This window comes from Rhinopithecus bieti, unplaced genomic scaffold, assembly GCF_001698545.2.
Source record: "Rhinopithecus bieti isolate Rb0 unplaced genomic scaffold, ASM169854v2 scaffold_21703, whole genome shotgun sequence".
Lineage (NCBI taxonomy): Eukaryota > Metazoa > Chordata > Mammalia > Primates > Cercopithecidae > Rhinopithecus > Rhinopithecus bieti.
This window is the reverse complement of record NW_016812332.1, coordinates 7,283,719-7,291,402: the sequence shown is the minus strand read 5'-3', so window position 1 is coordinate 7,291,402 and position 7,684 is coordinate 7,283,719.

The window sequence follows — 7,684 nt, the reverse complement described above, 5'->3', positions numbered from 1 at the left end:
GCCCAACACCTCTGTTTCTTTTTCTCCTCTGACCACCTGCGTGACATAAATTTTTTTAATTGACTACTTTTTATTCAGTTAAAGAGGAGTGTTAGCAGTGCAGCCCAGGAACACTTGGTTCTATTTAGAACAAAAGCCTACTGTTGAATTCAATGTCATGGTTAAGGTTTACAGCATTGAAGAATTGCCTTGATAAATGGTCCTGACATTACAGCGTCCACGACTCCACCTTCAATGTCATCGCGACACAGTGTAAGTGTTGCAGTATAGCCATGGCTGCCTCCCCAAAACATATTGACTTGATGCTTACTCTATCTCTGGATCCCATAGGCACAATAAATAGAAAAAAATAACACATTTACAAACTGATAAAACCCAGTAAAGCTAATAAAATCAGACACTTTATAGTTCAGCTAATCGTGTCCTTTGAAGGGCATCAAATAACACATCATGCACTGCTCAGGGGGAAATCAAATTAGGTGCTGCAATGTCCTTTCAGAACTAACACATTTGAATAGACCAGAGCTATTGTAGCTAATCAACTTGTAGATGTTTTATCCTTAATACAATATTTATATTAACTGAGCTTTATGCAGTTTGGGTATGAAAAGGAAGAAAATAATTCCTTAAAGTGTTGCTCAGTTTGTTTTCTGAAAAATTTGGCTTTTATTTGTAACACGTGTGTCACAACGATGTATATAAATCTGCAAAAGTGTTCAAAAATCACTTAGCCTACAAGAACTTGACTGAGTTACTCAATTTTCAGAGTTACTCTTCCCTCCATTTGTTGCTCTTCATATCTCCAACTCCAAATGACAACCACATCACTGGTTCACGAAGACATAACTGATAAAGTCAAGTATCTTTTCCCAGGGTGTTTAATTCTGCCTTAAACCAAAGTCTATTCAGAGAAAGCTGCTATATTTGTTAATCTCCAAATTCTTAAACTCAGGGTTAATATTCTTTTATTACGGGCCACTTCTCTTCCATTAAAACTTATAAATTGCCAACAAAATATAAAAACACCCATTTATAGGAAAGACAGTTAAGAATACACAAGACAAAAGTTATCCTTTAGGGAAGAGGACACTGGGGGATAGAAAGAGGATCTGTGAGTAAAGATCTTAGAGAAGAAATGAGACATTAAATTAATGTTCTAAGACAGGGGTCAGCAATCTGTGGCCTGTGAGCCAAATCTGTCACACTTGCTTTTGTAAATAAAGTTTTGTTGGACACATCTACACTTAATTGTTAACATATTCTCTCTGGATGCTTTCACATAGGTGTGCTATCTACCATATGTCCTGCAAAACCAAAAATGTTTTAGTGTCTGACCCTCTACAGAATATATTTGCCAACCACTATTATAAGGTTCTAAAGGCCTTCCTAAAGAAAAAGGAATGAAAAAGAGATAAAAGAATATGATTCCCACTTATGAACACATGGACACAGAGGGGAACAACACTTACTGGGGCCTTGTGGAGGCTGGAGGGTGGGAGGAGGGAGAGGAAGAGGAAAAATAATTAATGGATACTAGGCTTAGTATCTGGGTGATGAAATAATCTGTACAACAAACCCCAGGACACAACTTATGTTACAAACCTGCACTTGTACTCCTGAAATTAAAATAAAAGTTAAAAGAACATAAAAAGAGGCTATATCATGTTCATTAACATGAAGACTTAATGTTCTACAGTCATTATTCTTCCTAAGTTAATTTATAAGTTCATCAGAATCCTCATAAAGCATGTATCAAGTTTAAATACATTATTTCTATAGAATAAAGCCTATATGTTTAAGTGTAATCAAATAACATGTTTGTCCCAAATATCTAGATGTCAATGAGACCATACTGATCAAAGTGAATGATTTAACAAATAAATAAATAATAAATTGGGATACTAGATAAATCTTCCACATAGAAGAACTCCAAATAGCTTGTATAGTCTGTCCTTAAGAAGGTAAAACATTTACTTCCTACTTGCCACACACAGAAACTTCTTCCAAAAATCACAAAATGGAAAGGAAGCAAAAAAAAAAAGAGTAACTTTATAGTGAAGAACCTAACAAACACTTCCTCATGCAGGTGATCAAGGTCAACATCAACAGTGATAAGTCAGGTTGACAATACGTACCCTTGGCATGTTGTGATAAAAGTGACATTTTATCTCTGTGGTCTTTCTCTCAAAAACACATAACCCCAGTCTAATCATGAGAAAAACATCAGACAAATCCAAATTGCGGGACATTCTACAAAATGCCTGACCAGGATTCCTGAAACCTGTCACAGCCATTAAAAAGAAGAAAAGTTTGAGAAATTCTCACAGCTAGGAGGAGCTGAAAGAGACATGACCATTAAGTGTAATGTAATATCCTGGATGGACCCTGAAACAGAAAAAGGACTGGATAAAAAATGAGAAAACATGAATACTATGGGCTTTAGTTATCAATAATGTATGAATATTAGTTCATTAATTAAAACATGTTTCATACCAATGTAAGAAGCTAATAGAGGAACCTGGATGTGGCATATCTGGGAATTTTGTATGCTATCTTTGTTTTTTGCTTTGTTTTGTTTCTGATTGCTTTTCATTTTGTAAATCTAACCTGTGTTAAAATTTAAGAGTTTATTTTTTAAATCCTGGGAACTATAGTATAATACCATTTGATCATTGCTTCCTTCAGATCTTTTTAATGATTTTAAATGTAGTTAAAACTATATTTCATATACAAGGAAGATTACAAAAGAAAGCAAACATCGAAGAATGGTGTGATGCCTTATATGATGAATATTAGAACAATATGAAGCTCCTTTATAAAAATGCTTAACTACTATAAACGCTATAAACAAAAAGTCATTTTATGTAGATAATTGCAAACCTGGAAAAGAAGAGTCTGTGGGGATCAGAAGAAATTTTAGTTCCTGGATTACTATTCTTCTATTATGCTTCCTATATCAAGAGCTGCTGATAGGCTTTAATGAGTTGGGCAAGTCCTAACAATTACTTCCTAACCCTCAACCACTCTTGAAGTCCTATATCATACTAAAGGATGAAGAGGTATGTGATTTATTCATTCATTTTGTTTCCCTTTTGTCTCTGTTCCCTCTGCCTCTGTGTAGCCTCTACTTTTTCATTTATAATATACCTACAGAATTGCCAAACAAGTATCTGTAATTTGGGGAAAGAAAACATTATATTTGTGTTCTATGCTATCATTTTATCTTTAGGATGTTATCAGAACATTGAAACCACTGGAAATCCATATGCCAAGATTTTAAAATCATGTATAAGAGTTCATTACTTGCTGTACTCATTTTGAGGCATCAAACAGAACATGGGAATAACTTGATTTGAGTTTTTACACTTTTAGGTTGCTTTTAAGTCTACAATACATGTTCCGATTCATGTATCTGGAAATTTGTTCATTAAAAGTGCACAGCCAATATAGCTCAGGCTTGACGTTGTGAACCCCTCATTTTTTCTAGTTATGTGATCTTTTGAAAATTACTTCACCTGAATAATTTGAGTTTAGGTTTTGTTACATTCAAAATGGTTGTAAAGATGATAATTATATCACTAATGACATTATATCATGGTGATATAATGAAAATATACTTTCTGACTTTTAGTAAATAACCAACAGATGATATGTTTAATTAATGACAATAACTATTATAAATATTTTCTTCATGGCTTGGATAGTCAACTGTGATTCAAAATAATTAAATGACTTACTATCATAAAACTAGAAAATGGTAGTATTAAGGTTTGAGCTATTGCCTTTGGAATACCTTTATTCATTTATTTGCTTATACAAAAAAAAACTATCTATGATCTAGTATCAGCAATTCTTCTAGATCTTGAAGCTTGAATTCAAGCAGGAAGAGAGAGAAAAACAATAAAAATGAATTATAAAATGTATAGAAAAGATATAGTACTTCAGAAGGTGGTATGTGCAATAAAGGTGACAGGTACTATAGGAAGTAGGAAAGAAATATTTTGTTAGCAGAGTTTTTAAACAAGGCTGGCTGCTGAACAAGAATGAAGACAAACTGATTTGTATAAAGGCTGATATGTATAAAGAAGGTAGAGCATGGCAAATTAATTTTTATCATTAAAGGCCTCCCATCATTCATATATATTTTTTAGTAATTAAAACACACTCAATATACTTCTTTCATACTACAGACAAAAAGCATTGCAATTTTACTTTCGAATTTCGGAGATACAGTTACAGTAAATGCAATGGTCATTAGAATGCATCTCTGTGATAATAAAGACATAGTTGTATTCTTTTTTTCCTAGAAATTATAACCAACAGACAATCTTTTAAAAATAATTTTGTGCTGATGCTCTGAAACTTTTTTCTGCCATAACCTTGTCTAGTTGATAAATATTAACATAAAATAAACAAGAGTTGCATATTATGATTTCAAAAGCAGTTAATTATTAGCAGAAGAAAGAGAGAAGAGAGATGGTAGGCAGTCACTTAAATATCTGTTAAAAAAGGTAAGTTAGATGTAAAAGGAAGCATATGAATTTAATTTTTAGACGCTTCCTCTTGGTTTTAGCAGCTCCAAAAAGCTATCAGATATTAACCTATTGGATAAATAAATAAATAATAATTTCAATGTTGCGTCTGTGATAAATCAACCACTATGGGTTTTGCTAAATATCTTGCCTGTGCTAGCTATAAAACTACCACAAATTTAGAATATCTCTATATTTAACAGTATAATTAGTATAAACTAGAACGTTTTCCAGAAAAGGAAATAATTATTTTAGCATTAATAATGGACTACTTTTATACATATGTATTAATCTCTTTCCCTAGAAACATCATCTCAAATTTCTTACAATAGATTACAAGCAAATACAAGCAAATGGATTTCAGAAAAATATAGATTCCTCAAGAGCTGATTCTGGAGACAATCATTTTTTTTCTCAAATAAATGAAATTTTCACGACTCCATTATGAGATTCATTTTTTCATTAAATTATGCTGAGAATAAAAGAGAAAAATACTCATATAATCCACAGAATTATTAATAGTAATACTTTCTTACATATCCTTCTAAGATGAATTAGGTTTATTCTTCACATAAATACATAGTGACTCTTACTTCTCCTCTTGTAACTGAAGTTCATTGTCATCTCATTTCTCTTAGCAACTCAGTGGACATTACTTGAGGTTAAAATCAAGTCAATTAGGATCTTCAGCTCGTTACAGAGAATGGAAGTTTGCTGCTTGCCAGAACACCTGCGCTCCTCAAACAGCCCTGGTACTTAATTGTTTCCAGGTGCAGCACATGCTCATTTTGAGCTAATTCAGAATTGTGAATTCCTGCTTCCAGAGAACACAGTTTGAAAGTTTGAGTTAACTAATAAGAGAATTAACCCTCAGTTAGAAGAGCTGTATGTGCCTCTAGTCCTTAAGATGGAAATTTACAGAATATTAGTTGATGTTCAATTCAAAAACAGACTTTTCTTTGTTGAGCCAACAGCACCTATTCTTACAAACCTAGAAGACACATTTACAACTGTTAGGGATTACTTCGTGTGGTTCACTCAATAAATATTAAGGACCCTTTATGTGTCAGGCACTTGAAATACAGCAGTGAGCAAAACAAAGATCCTTCATAAAGCTTATATTCTAGTGGGAGACATAACTTTTCTTTCTTTTTCCCTTCATAGTTTGGTACTTCCTTAAGAGGAGAAAACATACTGTTAGGTTCTAGTATCCATGAAATAATTACACATAACTTTATTCCAATACGAGGTTTTAACTTCTAACATCCACGAAATAATCACACTTAGACTTATTTCACCCAAATTAGTCGATACTCAGTTTGGTTCTGCTCTGAACTTTAACATACCTCCAGTTCAGGGTACCAGAGAAGAATCCACCCTATTTTAGAACCTGGTCCCTCATATTTTCTAATTTCTTTTTATCAGAAACAATAGTCATACTCTATATTAATAGCCAGCAAACACATACCACACACAAAGGCAGACACACACACACATACACAAACACACACACATATTTCCCAGTTAGGATATTTGAAGCATAATGGAGTATTATTACCAACTCTAGCCCTCTCCCTTTGGACTTCACTTTCTTCTGAAACATGGTAGCTGAATTATATTTATATTTCAAAGGGTCAGGATTTATAATTCTCCAAAGAAGGTGTGGTTTGTGGTTTCTACATCAAACAACAGATTTTCTACAGACCCTTTGGAGAAATATTGAGTTCAGTTTCCTCTGTTTCAGTTTTTTGCCCTGCCAGGTGGTATTGCTAGGATCATATCTTCTGATGTTTGCTAAAACAAGGAAAAGGAAGTATCATAGTCCTAGGAAGTCATGATCCACGTGATCACCATTCATGAGCAGGATTGCTGATAAAATATTTTGGCTTTTTTCTTCATCATTCACTTTTATTCCTTGCTAGGTTAGTTTGTGCTATCTAGCTTGTTTATACCTATAAAAGGGTCAGAAATCTAAAAATAAATTTGTCCCTGACAAAGCCAGAAACATATATCCTAGGACGATAGTACAGGCAAATTAAATATTTTTGTAAGGCTAAAAATAACTTAATCAATAATTACAATAGTTTGAATTCATTATCTAAATATCTCTCTTAAATATTCCAAAATAATAATAATCATTATACTTTATTAGTATTGAGAGGTGACAATGTGCTAGCAGCCTTCAGCCTCGGTGTCCACTCTGGGGGTGCTTGAGGAGCCCTTCAGCCCGCCACAGCACCCTGGGAGGCCCTCTCTGGGCTGGCTGAGGCTGGAGCTGCCTCCCTCTGCTTGCAGGCAGGTGTGGAGGGAGAGGCGCGGGCGGGAACCGGGGCGGCCCCGGCGCTCACGGGCCAGTGCCAGTTCCGGCGGGCACTGGCGCGGGCTCCGCAGGTTCCGCACAGGGAGCGGCTGGCTGGCCCCAGGGGCCCAAGGCAGTGAGGGGCTTAGCACCTGGGCCAGCAACTGCGGAGGCTGCACCAGGTCCCCCAGCAGTGCTGGCCCCCCAGCACTGCCCTCAAATTCTCTCTGGGCCTTAGCTGCCTCCTGCAGGGCAGGGCTTGGGACCTGGAGCCCTCCCATGTCTGAGCTACCCCCCTGCAGTGGGCTTCCACTCAGATGGAGCCTCCTTTAAGGGTGCCGCCCCCTGCTCCGTGGCGCCTGGTCCTATCCACAGCCCAAGGGCTGAGGAGTGCAGGAACTTGGGACTGGCAGGCAGCTCCACCTGCAGCCCCAGTGCAGGATCCACCAGGTGAAGCCAGCTGGGCTTCTGAGCGGGATGGGGACTTGGAGAACTTTTATGTCTAGCTAAAGAATCATAAATACACCAATCAGCACTCCGTGTCTAGCTCAGTGTTTGTAAATACACCAATCAGTATGCTGTGTCTAGCTCAAGGTTTGTAAATACACCAATTGGTACTCTGTATCTAGCTAGCTCTGTATCTAGCTAACCTAGTGGGGACTTGGAGAACGTTTCCTTCTAGCACTGTCTAGCTCAAGGATTGTAAACACACCAATCAGCACTCTGTCTAGCTCAGGGTTTGTAAATACACCAATCAGTACTCTGTGTCTAGCTCAAGGTTTGTAAATACACCAATTGGTACTCTGTATCTAGCTAACTCTGTATCTAGCTAACCTAGTGGGGACTTGGAGAA